Genomic DNA, 15,529 nt, shown 5'->3' on the forward strand with positions numbered 1-15,529 from the left:
GCACAGAACCACACATGCTATTTCTATAAGCTCCTTGCAGGGGAACCACATGAAATTAAACTTCACTGGCAGGTGAATAAGCTCTGGAAGATATTTTACAGGCAGAAAAAAGCCTGCACTGATGCATCCAGTGACAAGAGAGAAAGGAGAAACATTTTCACTAAATAAATGGCCGGCACACAAAGCCTTAAACCTTCAGTTTTAAAAGTGAGAAATTGGACTGCAGTGCATCATTATAACATGGACTGTAAAAGCCAGATCATTTATCCTGAAACGGACACATCACCCCACAGCAGCTCAAGCAGAGAGCTGAAGAAAATCATACCGATAACAAAAAGCAGAAGAGCAATATTCCTGCTCACTCACAAGACGCACACGGTCAGTTAGGAAATGCTTTGCCACACCGACCCAGCCTCCGCAAAGCCTGCGGAACAGAGGGACCCAAAATCCTGCCGTCCTGCTTGACCAGTGAACTCAGAGGAGGCAGCACTTTTTTTGCAGGTGTAGGAGCCCAGAGAACCAGCACTTAAAAGAGAATTTCATCTCAAAATCCCTACCTGAGCTGCAGTGAACTAGCTATAAAGCATCGCCAGTAATTTCCTGTAAGGGTTCTTATTCCAAACCTCCCTTCAGTAACTCATATGACGCCTGTAAGAGTTTTCAAAGCTTAATATCGAAGCCCCTACACTGACCTCAGATTTTCATCGGCATTTAGGTGAGTTTTTTCCTTCAGTCCTGCAGGCATTTGGGATCAGATCCTCAGCTGCATTAGATCAGCATTGCTTCATTGACTTTGATACAACCGGCTGGCTGATGTCTGGCCCGTAAACATGCACGGCCTGATCAAAATATGAAATAAGATGCACAAATGTATTGCAATATGGAGCTGCCCTGGCTAGGCACATCTCAGGAAAATAAAAGCCTTTGCCTGTCCTTCTGGAAGGAAGGGGCCTGCATGCAGCTGGGGGGAAGAGGGAAAAAAAGTCATAATGCTAGAAATGACCTCAGAGTTTCCTGGTGTGTCTGCTGGGAGAGCAAAGCCTCGTCATGTTCCAGCACTCAGAGTCGCTCAAAGCTTTAAGGAATAAGCGGAAAAATAACAAACAGGAGTTTGGTTTTACACTAGCATTTCTATAGAAGCTTTTTAAAGGATCCACATAGGTCTCCAAAATGCCTTGACGCACACTTCTTGTCAGCCCATTTGCAGCCCGCAGGTCCTCCCAGCCCGTAGGTGCCCATCACCAAGCGTCCTACAGTGAGGGGGAACATGACACAGACGGGGGGTTGGAAGCACTCCACCCTCACAGGGGTGTAGATCCGGGAAAGGGCAATGTGCCCCCACCCCACTGCCATACCCCACCCCACGCCTCTCCATCACCTCCTTTGCCAGCAAGGGATCGCAGTGCAAGAGCCCCCAAGCGGTGCCTCCTCTGCCTGGTCACCCTCCCCTCGATGAAGTCTCCTGGACTCACCAGTACTTCCTGCTAAACACAAAGGTTGGCTCTGGATCCGAAAACTTGGGTCTCCCCGTGGTGCCTGCACACACCAGCCTGGGCAGCCGGTGGGTTCCCTGCCACAGCACTGCAGCCTGGCTCACACAGACACAATAAATATGATGTGATTCCTTCAAAGGTGACAGCAGAGCTTCCACCAGCATTACAAGGGGCAGACCACGTCTCCAGACATACTGCCTCTCCTTCCTAATCTTCAAGTCATAAAGAAACCTTTGGCTGAAGTCCTGGCTCCAATGTAGTCAATGAATTTTGCCGTTAAGTTTAATAGGGTCAGGATTTTGCCTTAAATCATTTGTTATCTTGCTATTAACCTTAACAGAAGCCAGTATCTGCTTAACGTTAAATAGCCAGCGATGCACTGCAGTGGCTGGCTCCATCTCTCACCCTTCGTGCTCTGGCAAGCCACCATGTAGGACCCATCCCACCTCACCAGGGTGATGCCAAGTGCCACCCCCATCCTTCCCAAGGGCTGCGGAGCCCACCCCGGCTCTGCACGCTCCCGTCCCAATGCTCACGGGGTATTGCCCCACAGCAATTGCAGGGACTGTACGGAGCCATTCCCGACCTCGGGGTGTCCCTGTGCTTCTTGTCTCAGGGGCAGCCAGACCCGACAACGCAACATGGACAGAAATAATGTTTTAAGATGAGACAGACCGGAGAAAACTTACTTAAGTGCAAGCTGGTACAAATGCCCCTTTCATGATGCTTTTCCATGGAAACATTGGCTCTGCTGAAGTTTGGCAAAGAGTGCGAGATAAAACACACTGCTTGGAACAGGGGGCCAAGCGGCTCGCCGGGTTGCATGGCACCTTCCTAAAATAGCCACATGAACTGAAGATCTGATGAAAAAACTGGCTCCTGCAGAGCATCAACTGACTTACATGTAAGCCCCACCAGCTCAGCCAGTAAAAAAATCTGGCAAAGCAACAGAGCCCCAGTGCTCTCCCTCACTGCAGGCACTGTGGCTTTTCAGGGCCAAGTGCCAACACACTTTCCATGGGATTCTCCTTTTCCCCATTTATTCTACTATTTCTCATTGCAGGGGATGGCAAATCTAAGGGACTCTCACTTGTTTTATTGATGGTTTACTGATTTGTACAGGACAACAGGTACAGCCTCTTATAGTCATTAGAAAGATCCCACTCAAGCAGGTCACAAGGCTTTAAACATCCTCCTTCTCTCCCAAAACACCCGAATGCAATGCTCAGGACTAATGAGCACACTGCAATAAAACCACCAAAACCCCAAAGAACAGTGACAAATGAAAATCCAGGGAACAAATTAATTCAGTCCTCCTCAAAATGATAAACACACTATCCCAGCCAGGAGATAAAGCCTTTTGCCAAGAGCAAAATATAAACAGAAGAGGTGCTGCTTCTTGGTCTCTACCAGGAGTGCGTGATGTAAAAAACCAAACTCTCTCCTCCCCACAGGGAAATTTTGCGGTGTGGTTGCCTTGCCTGATGCTACCGAAGGTGGCTTCACGTTCCTGCTGCTCCCTCCCACATGGGGGTAACAGGGGGTGTTCGCCCACACACAACCTGCGCACCAGCGCGTGGACAAGCGTGCTACAAGCGTGCAGGCAGCATCAATTCCCGCAGCACGAGGCAGAGGGATGTGCTGCTGCAGAAAAGCCTTTGCTGGCTCCGCTGGCCCCACGCTTTTCAGCTGACAGGCATCATCCAGACAGCACCTCACTTCTGACACTGCCAAAGGCCACAGGATCTCGTCAGCAGTGTTACCAGTAGATGCTCTCCCTCTGACAACAGAGGGGGAGAGGTTAGCCATCTTCTTGAAGGAATAGCCCACTTGTATTCTCCTTATATTACAGGCATCTCATACTCAAAACCAAAATGTTTCTCAAACAGGTCATGTCATTCCACAGGTGCTGACGTTGCCATTATTATCACATTGCAATGTATTTAGAACAGCAGCAAGAAAAGAGTAGACAGGCAACTCTACAGCTAATCCTAAAAATCAGGAAAATTAATAGGAAACAATCAGTGCAAATCTGCCACAAATATCAAGTCAATGAAATACTTCATCCAACATCTGCTCTCCTTGGCAGAACACAGCTAATAAATTAGTGTCTGGTGGAGACATGCTTATCACCAACAGCTCTGAGGCACTGCAGTCGAGTCATTACCGCACACAAGCCCATGGTGATGTTTTGTTCCAGTGCAATCTCCTGGGAACCCAGGGGGAAAAAAAGGTCCTGTGGGATCAGAGAGCTTTCCTGACACTACCCAATGGAGCAAATGCAGTGTTGGCCCGGGCCAGGGCACTGCCTGGAGGCAGCAGCATCCTCTGCCCAGGAGTGAGCGGTACCCACCATGGGGCAGGACCAGACACCTGAGCTCCTGCAACCTGTTCTGACCTGCACTCCTCAACCAGGAGGTCAGAGGCACATCAGTTAAGCTCCTGCTTCTTTGCTTACGTCTCTACAACACAAGTGTCAGGGGATATTCTGCACAGAGCTTCTGGTAACTTTTTCTGTGTTTTACCCCAGAAGCCACCTCCAACCCACTTGGAACAGAAACTCAGCTTTCTCTGTTATGGGAATAGTTCCAGAAAACTAAAAAAACCCCCAGAGACCTGCACCCTGCCCTTGATGCCTCTTTGCATCTTCCTCTGCCCAGCCCTGAAGCTGTCCCCTGTCTCTCTGATGGCTTCTCATGGGCTTCTCCTCTGTCCCCCTCACCACACTTCTTGCTTCACCACCCTCCTGCGCACCCTGGGTTGGGTTTTTGAGGGAAGGCTCCTGAGGCAGGAGACATAAACCTGAACCAAATATCTGCCATCCTCTCCAGACACCACCACATCCTCTGAGGGTATCTTGCATCTCTTCCCCTCCTGCCCTGTTGGGGTCCTTGCACCCAGCTCATCTCCCATCCCGTCCCCATGCTCCCCTTGGACTTTTCCAGCCACTCTCCTGTTTGGCAGCGGCCCGTCAGGAAACCCAGACGCCAGTCTTGAACAGACATGAGGTAAGCAGGCATGAAAATGGCTTTTTTTTTTTAAAAAAGGCTGTATCACAAGTCCATCTGAACTGCCTTTAACTTCTGTAATTTAAAAAAAAAAAACGCAAAAAGCAAGCAAATAAACCAAGAAAAGCCTGAAATCCTAAGCTCTCTGGAAGAAGTCCAAACAGTGGGTATGGGCGCTGAGCAGCGTTCCGGCAGCAGTGAGCCAGCCTGCCCAGCACCAGCACCTTGCCAGGCACTGGGGGGGTGGATGGATTTGGATGGCTCCACACTCCACTTTTAGAGCAGAACAAGCACTTCGGATCAAAGACTCTTTCTGAACAACCGTTAACGAGCTCCATGTGCTCTGCTGCATCTCCAGCACCAACCTCTTCATGAGTTGGGGTTGTTTGGGTTTTTTTTCAGGCAAGAGGGGTGGGGACCTTACTGATGAGACATTTAATAGTGACATGCTGAAAGGAGCTACTGTACCAGGCACTAACCGCCTTTTCTCTGGACTTATGAATCTGTGCTTTGTTTGATTTAAATCATATCTCAGAGCAGCCTATAAGGTTAATCTCTGAAAATGCATTTTCTCTGTAATCAGAAATTACAGACCCTGCTCTCCAGCTGCAGCAAAGTTACCAGAATCAAGTTCGTATTTAGCACTTTCCTAAAGCAGCTAAGGCAACACTTGCAACAAAGGCAGGAAAAAGCAGCTGTAAATGCTGGGAGTAAACAAACAGCCCCTTATCTCCACAATGGAGTGCAAAAGATGCAAAGAAATTTTTATAGACTGATCTTTCAGGGCAAAAAAAAAAAAAGAGCAAGCAAAAAGGTTTCAGCCTGCACTACCAAAGTACCCCAAAGCAAACTGACTTTGCTCTGTGCTGTTTTCTGGCTGCCTGCTCTCCAGCACTCACAGCTCCAAGCTCTGCACAATGTTTTAGCCCAGGTACAATGTAAAAGCACTAAACAGTGTTATCTGTTGCTGCTAAGCATCAGAAATTAAAATATAGCCTCTTACCTCCAAGCCACACTCCCTGCTGGTTTAAAAGGACTGAAGAAACCCAGGAACTACTCAACAGCATGCATGTACTACGCCTTCATGTTTCTGTACATTCAAGCTGGGGAAGAAGGGAGACACAATCCCGGACTTCTTCCGTTGCCATATAATCTCAAGGAAGTGACCTTCACATTTGTTGCTTTGATTACAGATTCAGAAACAAAAGCCTTTCCAGCATGAGTCAAGGGACACAAGAGGGTGAAACATGATTGTTAGAAATGCAGGCAACCTGGGAAAGCATTACAATTATTTTTTTTTCCTTTGCAATATTAACCCCTTTATTATGAAACAAACCCAAGTAAAAACCCAGCAGTTACCGACCAAAGGCACAGCACAAGGCGCCAGCCCCGGGGCAGTGAGACACTTTGTGGGACCAGGGTCCCTGCCAGCCCCTCTGCACCCCAAGAGCCGTCCAAGGACCCCCATGCCAACAGCTCTGTGCTTGTTGGGAGCTGCCATCGTCTCTCCGGCTCTTCCACCCCACGCATCTGTGTCCAAGGGACAGGAGGGGCCTTTATGCTAAAACTTGGCACAGTGCTGAAGTTTCAAGCTGCCTCCGCTCTTGGCCCCTAGGAGCAGGGGCTTAGCCCTGTGGCAAGAGGGAGGCTCAGCTACCGATCTGAAGGTATAGGGGTAAGTGAAGATAACCAGAGCTTGTCCTCACATCGTACACTCACATCTCCACAGTCCCCTGCTGCGACAGACACCCCCAGGTACAGCGTTTCACTGGATTTCCCCAGCTCCTTTCCAAAACACGTTCTGGTCTGCTGCCTCTGATGGGGGCTACTGCATATCAGGGAGGGAACCCGGAGTGTGGACAGAGGCTACACCCTTGGCCATCAATCCGAATTTGTTCGGAGGTCAGGGTTGGTCTCCAGGAGTGCAATTTGCTGCTGGTAGAGGTGCAGAAGTAAATCATGTGCCTGCTGTTCTCCTGCTCCCTTCGCAGGACTTTTCAGTGTGCAAAACTTATAAATAAATTATAAATAAATAAATTATAAATTATACTTAAAGGACATCCAGCTCCTCCCTCTGGTTTCTTCTGCTCTGGTCCATCAACCTACAAGGCTTCGTACTCCTCTGGGCATTGACACAGCAATGCTAATTGTGTCAGGAGGAGCATAGGTATCACAGCAGCACAAAAACTGAGCTCTCCTCCAAAAGAAACATCAGACAACTATATAACACTGCTTTCATCAAAAATAAAAAACAAAATGGAAAACTGAAGAACTGTGCACCCAAATCCAGGAGGCTGTAATCTCCAGAGCTCCAACCTGACCTCCAGGCAGGTACACAAGGGGCACGAGATCTCAAATTTATACGTGCAGTTACTTCAAAATCTAAAATAAAAGCCTGCTCCTCCTTCACAAACACAGATCCACATTATTAATCTCCTTTTATGTGATATGAGCATGGGTACCCAAGCATTTAAATCAGACCACTGACTCACATCCTCTGGCTACATAAATCATGGTAGGAAGACTGATGCCAAGGGAACACCACAGTGCAGGACCACGGCATCCAAAACAGCCTGGAAGCCACAGGCTGAGGGAACATCACAAAACACTACCAGAGCGGGGAGGAGCTCTGGACATGCAGCAAGACAACCTCACCTGGGAGCGAGAGCGACCTCTTCCCTTCAGCTGGATGCTCTCCCGTTATTTATGCTCCCAACTGACCAGTCACTATACACAGAGAGGACAAACCACAAAGGCTTTTCCACCTCAATTTTTATAATCCATGGGTCTGTTTTAATAGAAAAGTTAAGTCCAACACCTGGAACAAGCTAACTTGCTTTTATCAGAATAGGAAGCAAGAACCTCAGGGTCAAGCTTTTGAAAGCAACACACAGTTCCCAATTCTTAAAGGTACTGAGCCCTCCTGGTCCAGCTAAACTTCCCCAAACAGGAGGCTCCACATACCAAGCGTTTGAGGCCAACAACAGGCTCCATTAAGCTGCAGAGCACTGCATAAAGCCAGAGCCTTACTGATGCTGCTGGGAAGAGAAAAGCAGGACTGCCTGCTCCACAGGATCAAACAGCACCAGTCAGCCCCGCTCCCCTCGCCCGGGGCTGCCTCCGTAAATTACCATCAATCCAGACACCTCCAGCAGGTACCTCACCCCAGCTACCCCAGACACCTGGGATGCAGCGAGGTGCCAGAGACATCTTGCTTTCCTTATTTAATGTAGAGGAACTAGCTTTGATCAAATATCCACCTTTTAAATAGCTGCAGACAAAGAAAGAGTTTTTTCCCCTGAAGTTACTTTGTAAAAGTTAATGTTCTCATAGTCATGAGACTACCAAAGCTCTCCACGCAATGCTCAGTATCACAGGTTTCATGAAAAAACCATGAGCTGGCCCCACATCAGGCAGGAGGATGCCAGGTCAGGTCCAGTCAACTGGTCCAGGCTGCGCCAGCAACCTAAGGGGTGGCAGCTGAGACAGCTTAGGGAGAGTATTTCAGAGTAACAAACTTGCACTTGCCTCCAAAACACAAGTTCCAAAGCCCCAAAATAAGATGGAAAACAGACAGTGAGTCATTTTTCCTTAGAGAAATGACGTAAAGGTTACCTGGGTGGTGCCAACTTCTGCCCTGCTGGGATAACCACAGGGACAGGAATAGCTGGAGGAGGGGAAGAGCACAGGTCCTTGGAGGATCCGGGGCTTCCAAACAAATACAGATCTGGGCCATGTAATTCAGCTGTACTCTGAGCCACAGATAATTTTTCTAAACAAAAAAAAACTTAGAGTTTAAAAAAATACAGCATACCTGTAAGAAGTTCCAGCAGTGGGAAGAGCTGTTGGAGCAGCAAGAGTTGAGCAGAGGAAGTCCCCGCAATGTGGAAGCCACCAGAAGAGCTCTGAGCTGGGGTTTGGGGATGGCAGCGCTGCGACTCCTCGCCAAAGGGTACGTAACCCCACAGCAAATGCAGCACACCCCAGCCTCTCTGAGTAAGGTGAACAGATGCAATGTGCTCGATATTAGAGAGGAATTACTCACTCCCACTTTCACTACGGCTTAGCAAATACCGACTTACGTGCCTAAGTGCACCTGCCCAACCAGATTCCCAATGGGCTTCACCACACAGACATACTTGCTCTCCCAAAACAACTGTGACAGCCAGACACGTCCAGTTCGGTGTCAGCCAAACAACTCCACACTCAGCATGATGGGGACCTCTTTGCCTAGGGCAGCCACCTTTCTGGAGAGATCGTTCCCCTCATTCTTTTCCTGTCTGTCTACAACCTCAGCTTTCCTCTCCTATTGCACTTCTGCCTTTTTTACCCCCACCTGTCTGTTTTCCCACACTTTCTTGCAAGTTTGTGCTCAGTTTGGAGTATTGGGGGGTTTAGACATACACCTGAATGGGGTCAGTATGATTTATTTTTTTTAATTCCTTGGTCTCTCTCCTCTCTTGTACAGCCTGTACTTTTCAAGCTATATAATTCTTGCACCACCCTCTCCTACTCTTCCAACTTATGCACTCCCATCCTCTTATATATGAGCCAACACCCTGCCTGCATAAGATGCCAAAAAGCACAGCCTTCTCCACAGCATACACCCTTCTGCCCAGCCCACATCACTACCTAGAAACCACTGACCTAACAAAAAGCAAAACCAGGATGCTCAGAAAACAGCCCATGATCAGCAGTGGCCATGTGGTATACGTGCTGTATACAGTAGCTGCTCCATCACCACTCCCAGCTCTGCTGGCACTGCACATTTGTGCCCCATGGTGAGCAGGAAGATTGAACACTGGGGCACCCATCACCGAGACAGCACCTATCCTACATCAGCTGGAAAACCAACTACCTAAACATTGCAGTCTTAAATCTAACATTGTTTGAATTGTCAATGATGGCTTTTAACAGCTAAACAGCAGCACATTCAGGCTATTCTCAGCATTTTGATGACCTTTACTCTCCCCACCTCTCCTTCCTCAACACAGAGTTGATGCATGTTTAAATGAATGGCAGATCAATTAGCATGGAAAAGTGTACATGTGTATTTGTGTGTAGGAGGGTATTTAAGCTAATATATTCCAGCGCTGATAGCTTTATCCTCTTTACAGGCTCTGAGAATGAACTGGCCTCCATCTGTACAGAAGATTAGTAGAATTACTAATCACTAATTATGACTCAGAGGTTTTAAGAGCAATGCAGACTGTAGAAGGGTGGCCTGATTTTTTAGAAAATGAGGAGACAAAGATAGCACAGTGTTATTTTAAGCACATGGACAGTCCATCCAAGATTGCAAAGAACTGCAGTGACAGAGCTAGCAAAGGGAGTGACAGAAAGCTAAACACTCAGAAGGACAAAAAAATGAAGTATGGAAAAACCAGCATGTGCCTGAAACACTTTTAATTTGCCTTTTCATAAGCCTCTTGTTCAGTCAGAGCAAGCTGGCCAGCCTCTCTGCACAAGACCAAAAAGGAGATTTATCCAGGGAAGTTCACGCAGTGATACCTTTGGACAAGAGTCTGCTTCTGAAAAGTGGCGCCAGCGACATTTGAAATCCAACGTATTTTGTGAACTGCGTCAGATTGAAGAAAAAAATGTTTATACAGTCCAAAGCAGGTAGTGAATAGAAGGCACTGTTTGAAACTGGCACTGCAACACCCTGAAGGAAATGAGATGAAGTTCACAGTCTGGTTGTGAAGTTTGTCAGCTAGGGAAGAGGGAGGAGCAGTACAAAAATCATATTTTTGTTTGAATAAACGGTCTCAAACAGAAAACGCTACATCATGAGCTCAAATGGAAATGTCTGGCAGAGAGCTTTGGAAAGCTGCTGTTGGGAGCGTGTAAAGCCAAGTTTAACTCTGAGCTGTCAGGAGGCAGTGCCTGGAGCTGGTCCTGTTCTCAGCTCTGCAAGAGGCTCCCCCACAGCCCCAGCCCCCAGGGACACCTCCATGTGCCGTGCTTGGACACGACAGGGGTTCCACACAGAGGCAGGGCTCTGCAGGTGATGTGCGAGCAGTGTCACAGCATTAGATCAGATTCCTTCAAAAAGAAAAACAGCTGCATGAAAGTAGTCAGAGCAAAGCTTTTCCAGAGCAGCCAGTAATTCCCAGTGACCAAGGTTAAGTCTTTGAAGGGGCACACATTCAGCATCCTCTGAAAAGGTCTTTGAGCTCCCTCTGGAAAGCCTTGACCCATAAGGACACCCGAGGTGCCCCCTCTGAGCATCGCTCCCAGGGTCCGTCTGGTGCGGAGCAGGGAAAGCTCTGCCCTGACAACACAACGCTTCCTCTTCGTGCTCACCCTCACCGCTCCAGCACCACTTTTCATCACTGTGAAAACAGAAAAAAAGGCATCTCCGATTTGTTGTCAGCATTTTTATAACAAAATGTTAAGGTGTGGTAGCAGAGGAAACACGGTCCTTACTATGCAAACCAACTACGTTAGCACCATAGGAAACAGAAGTCAACTGCTTCCTCTCGCTCCTCCACCCCAGGTACGTATGGGATGGACACATGTACAATGATTATTTATTGTGCTTCATCAGCAAATCTTTTTTTTCACTTCAAAGGAAGTGACCTTTCAGAGGTTAAAAAGCACTTTGTCCAAAAAGCCACGTGAATTCAATTTACACTCTTACACTAGAGTTTGCTAGTCAAATTACCAGTGTAACCAAATAATTTAATCAGAGATGCTCCCACACCTGGTTTTATGTCCAGCAGATATTAATCACAACATGTCATCATATTCTGCAGGGACTTTGGGGACAGTTTGCCTAGTTTCTCTTTTCCACTTTGCATTAAGCAGACTGACTGACATGCATTTTAATGCTGATGCTGAAACATTCACTTGACCGGTTTTTAATTTATAGAATTAGTTGCATTATCAGACACTCCAATACAATGTATCTTTCATGCTTAAAGCACAGGGGTCAATGAGGAATGACTGTGCAATGGCATTTCTAGGAAAAAATTGGTGTTTGTATCTCAGGGCAAGATGTACACCAGAACACGGTAGTGTTGACATCCCAATGAAGGTCAGGCCAGTGGTGACAAGTAACTAAACATGGGATAGATGTTGATCCTGAAAGGTTTTGGCTTTGACACTGCTTATTAGCCTCATTTATATAAAAATTACACTTTCTGTTTTACTGCTCTATAATTAAATCTAAGACAGGCGGCCTATAAAACCAGCATGTGGAGAGCCCTGCCAAAACCTTTATTTTGGAAAAGCATCAGGACACCCAGAAGTGCCATGCTATCCTGCTGTGGGCATCAGGAGGGGCTCTGGGAAGATCCCCCAAAGCCCAGCTGGCAGGCCCCAGCACTATGTGCCAGATCTCCACAACACACATCCCTCACTTTTCCATCATAGGAAACAGGTACCCTTGTATGAAGGCTTCTATGCCGAATTCTCCCTTAGGATTTTTTCCAAGCCCTAATAGCCCCAATAACTCATATTGACTTACTGCAGTTGAAGATCTGTTGCCAGCTCTTCCATCAGCTGTCTCTGCAAGTCTCTTTTCTAGGACAGGCTTTCAGATGCTCTCTGCCACGGACAAGACAACGTTCCCTGGCATGCAACCCAAGCGCTCACAGAGGATCAATGTACATATTGTGCAACCCTCCTCCCCATGCCTGGGTTCAGAGGTTATTTCAGAGTGAAATGGGACACCCCATCAGCATTTTGGCTCAAACTCCTCCAGATGAATAGGCTTTGGGCAAATAGGACATCCCTTCTCCTTTGGCAGATGAGACAGATGATGGCAGCACCCTGGAGCAGACACCAGCTTGGGGAAGTGCCTGAGCTCGGCTCGCTGGGCTGCGGCTGAACTCCCCACACCAGGGACCCACGAAACAACAGCCAGTGAGACCTTGGAAGGTGTTTCCTACACACACGAAACAAGGCTAAAGAGAAGGTGACTGACAAAGGCTGGTTTGTTCTCGTCAGGGTTTTTTTTGTACTCAAAGCTGCTAAGGCAGGTAAAGGCTTTACGCTGGCAGAGAGGATTTCAGCTTCCCCTGGCCAGGCGGCTCTGCCCGCGTGACAACCCCTGCACCTGCCGACTTCACAAGGCACAGGCGAGAGCCCTGCGTAGAAGCATGAAGGTGTTAGTGGCTTCTCTGTGCTGGGACTCAGGCTCAGGTTTCCCATGAGGCTAGCAAGCATTTCATTAAAAAACACCAAAAAAGAAAAAGTTAAAAGTCCCAAAAGTTACCAGCCCATGAAGAAGCAATCCCACTGGCTTTCCTTTCACCAGCAATGCACTGATGATTAAAAAAAGACCTGCTAGCAGTATCCAACTTACCCAAAAATATCCACAAAGCAACGTGAATCCCAACTACGGATCAAAGCGAACTGAAGCCTCCAGGGCTGCCCAGCCGTGCAAGTGCCTGTCACCTCATCCCTCCCTGCATGTCCCTTGCACATAGCTCAGTGACAAAGGTCTGACTTGTTTCCTGATTTGTTACACTGTGTACAGCCCAGGGAGTCCTCAGAGAGGGCACAAGCATTGGTTTAGTCAAAAGAGCCTTTATATTCAACTCATGGTATTTTATTTTTTTTTTTACACCTGGAATATGAATGTGAAGGAGTTATAGAAATATGAACATTCTTGATGAAGCCAAAGTGGGAAAGGACTTCGTTAAGCACCTCTCCAGGTGCCAATATTACTAAGAACACAAGGCAAAAACATACTTTCACCTGGCTGCACTAACTACAGGACTTCTAGCAAAAATTTGAGAAGACAAATAGCATCCCTGATAGGTAGAAGAACATTGTTATCTATTTTACAGACAAGGAACAGGGGCACAGCAAAGGAAGACAATTTCCCAGGATAATGCAGGATCTCTGGTAATGACGGGACACGAAATCTCATATCCAAGATGAGAGCCTAGTCCCGTAGACACTGCAACATCCACCTCCTGAGAGCAACAACCCTGTGGAGAACTCTGCACATCTCACTCCTGTATTCCTCCAGCAAGCCCAAGGTGAACAAACCTAACACAGCATGGCTCCGAGTACATTTCTGCACACAGGGGTCATCCAGCTACCTTTGCTAGATGTTTTCATAGCTTGAAGTGTTAAAAAAATAATATTTGATTCAACTTCTTATAGGGCTCCAACATCCAAACAGACCAGTGACATTTAACATGTGTGCTCAGTCCTGCACCCACAGGGTTCAGCCAGAATACTGCCAGTGGTTTTAGCAGCAAAGAGCCAAGACCTCGGCACAAAAAGCAACTCGTTGTGCAACCCAAGGAAGAGCTGCAGGGCATTCTTTCAGCCATCTCTCTTTAATACACCCTAAATTACCACTAGGAAATTCCTGACATTAAAATGTGAGAGTCGCCTTGTTTCTGCCCAGTTCCACCTCCCAGGGATAACACAGCAAAGTCCAACCCTCGGAGCAGTGAGCACAGAGCAACAGGTCACTATTTCCCCAGCAGTGAGGCTGTGCTCTCTGCATGGCTGTGACAAGCTGTGGGGGCAGAGGGGACCAGGGAAGGGGTGCTCCCAGTCCACCCAGAAGGATGACTGAAGGACCAATCTCCTCTTTTTATCCATTTTCACATCCCCACATCAGTGATGCTTTTCATAAAGACAAGCCAGATTAATCCACCAACAGCCCCTAAGACACAGTAAGTTTGGACAGAGATACAGTCACACTTTATTTTGAAAAAATCTCTTTTCGCTTCAAGCCAGCCATCAGAGAATCACAGCTGAGCAGGCTGAATACAGCTGTTGTCAGTGCTGGTCCTTACCAAGCTGTTATTTCAGCCCTGGAAGGATGGGGTTTGCCTCCATGGGGATGCAGCAGGGAGCAAAGGCAGCCTGAGCTCCATGCTCGTAACATGAACAGACTCCAAAAATAACACCCAGACAGTACAGGTGTAGCTGGATTTTATTTATAGAAAGCAAAGGGAGCCAGGGCTGTGTCCCACATTTCATCAGGCCAGTAAAGGTGGGCAAATGGGGAGCAACGATGCCCATATTCCTGCATTGCCTAACTATACATGATCCATATTCCTCAAGTGACATGTGCGTCACATATCACAAAGTGTTTACGCTCATCATCTGTACAAGATGCCAAGGTGCATTTGAGCACTTGTAAGCACTTCTTATCACTGTAAAGCTGTTGTGCCACTCCTGGGCATATCTTAAAGCTAAATAGCAACAGATCCCTTTGGGATTAAATAGGCACAGATGTCCTTTCAGCATGACTTTCCCATGGAAGTTACATCCTGATGGCTCTGGAGAGCTGTTTGCTATGAGCTGTGTCATTCTGTGTTGCAACACACCAGGGAGAGAGGAGAAACAGCTCTGAAATATTCAACATCATCTAGCAAACACGCACACTGACACTGTGACCAGGCACACATCACAACTTTACATGTGAGACAAAAATAAATACAGACACACAAAAATAAGTAACTGCCAGCAAAACCAGACTCCAAAAAGAGTGACACCACCCTAACTGCAACTAGATACCACAGTAACTAAAAGTATGGTGCTCCAGGTTTTGCCTGCAGGAAGGGGAACCTCCCAAGAGTTGTTTCAGGACTCATTGCAGCCCCCCCAAACAGCAATCTCTCTGCAATGCAAAGTACGATCACATTACAGTCTGCTGCCAGTCAGCAACACAAACACAGCAGAAAAAGCCACAGCCAGTCTCTCCCATGGCAGCATCGTACTCCAAGCGCCCGACGGCAGCGCAGGCTGAGAGCTGAGCTCCATCTCCCAGATCCCAAGCGCAAGGACGGTGAGCAGCAAGAGCAGCTCCGAGGGGCTGTGATACACGGGGTAGCCGGCTGCCGAAACACTTTTAGATAAACTAGTTGATAAAACACATTTAACATAGAAAGTATCTCCCCCCCAAACCCTGAAGTCAGGGCAGAGGCACAGCACTGGCTGTTTGAAAGCAGTATTTGACAACAGCTCAGACTATCAGCCTGCCGGGTATCTTCACACCGGGGCTGCGTGAGCTGCGGCTCTGGCACAATGCTCTTCCCCTCATCCCATCCC

At 47.6% G+C, this 15,529-nt stretch overlaps 1 protein-coding gene across 6 annotated transcripts in view; it reads right to left on the minus strand.

Annotated features, from left to right (window-relative positions):
- The window catches only part of FRMD4B (FERM domain containing 4B), a 135,685-nt gene that overhangs the window by 68,167 nt on the left and 51,989 nt on the right, over positions 1-15,529 (minus strand). Inside the window, exon 1 of one of the 6 annotated variants that reach the window (XM_075762427.1) lies at positions 5,505-5,522. The exons of the other annotated variants lie outside the window; for them this stretch is intronic. The gene's annotated coding sequence lies outside the window, so the exon portion shown is untranslated. Of the gene's footprint in view, positions 1-5,504; positions 5,523-15,529 lie in introns of those variants that run through there. 6 annotated transcript variants of the gene reach the window in all.

This window comes from Balearica regulorum, chromosome 10, assembly GCF_011004875.1.
Source record: "Balearica regulorum gibbericeps isolate bBalReg1 chromosome 10, bBalReg1.pri, whole genome shotgun sequence".
NCBI lineage: Eukaryota > Metazoa > Chordata > Aves > Gruiformes > Gruidae > Balearica > Balearica regulorum.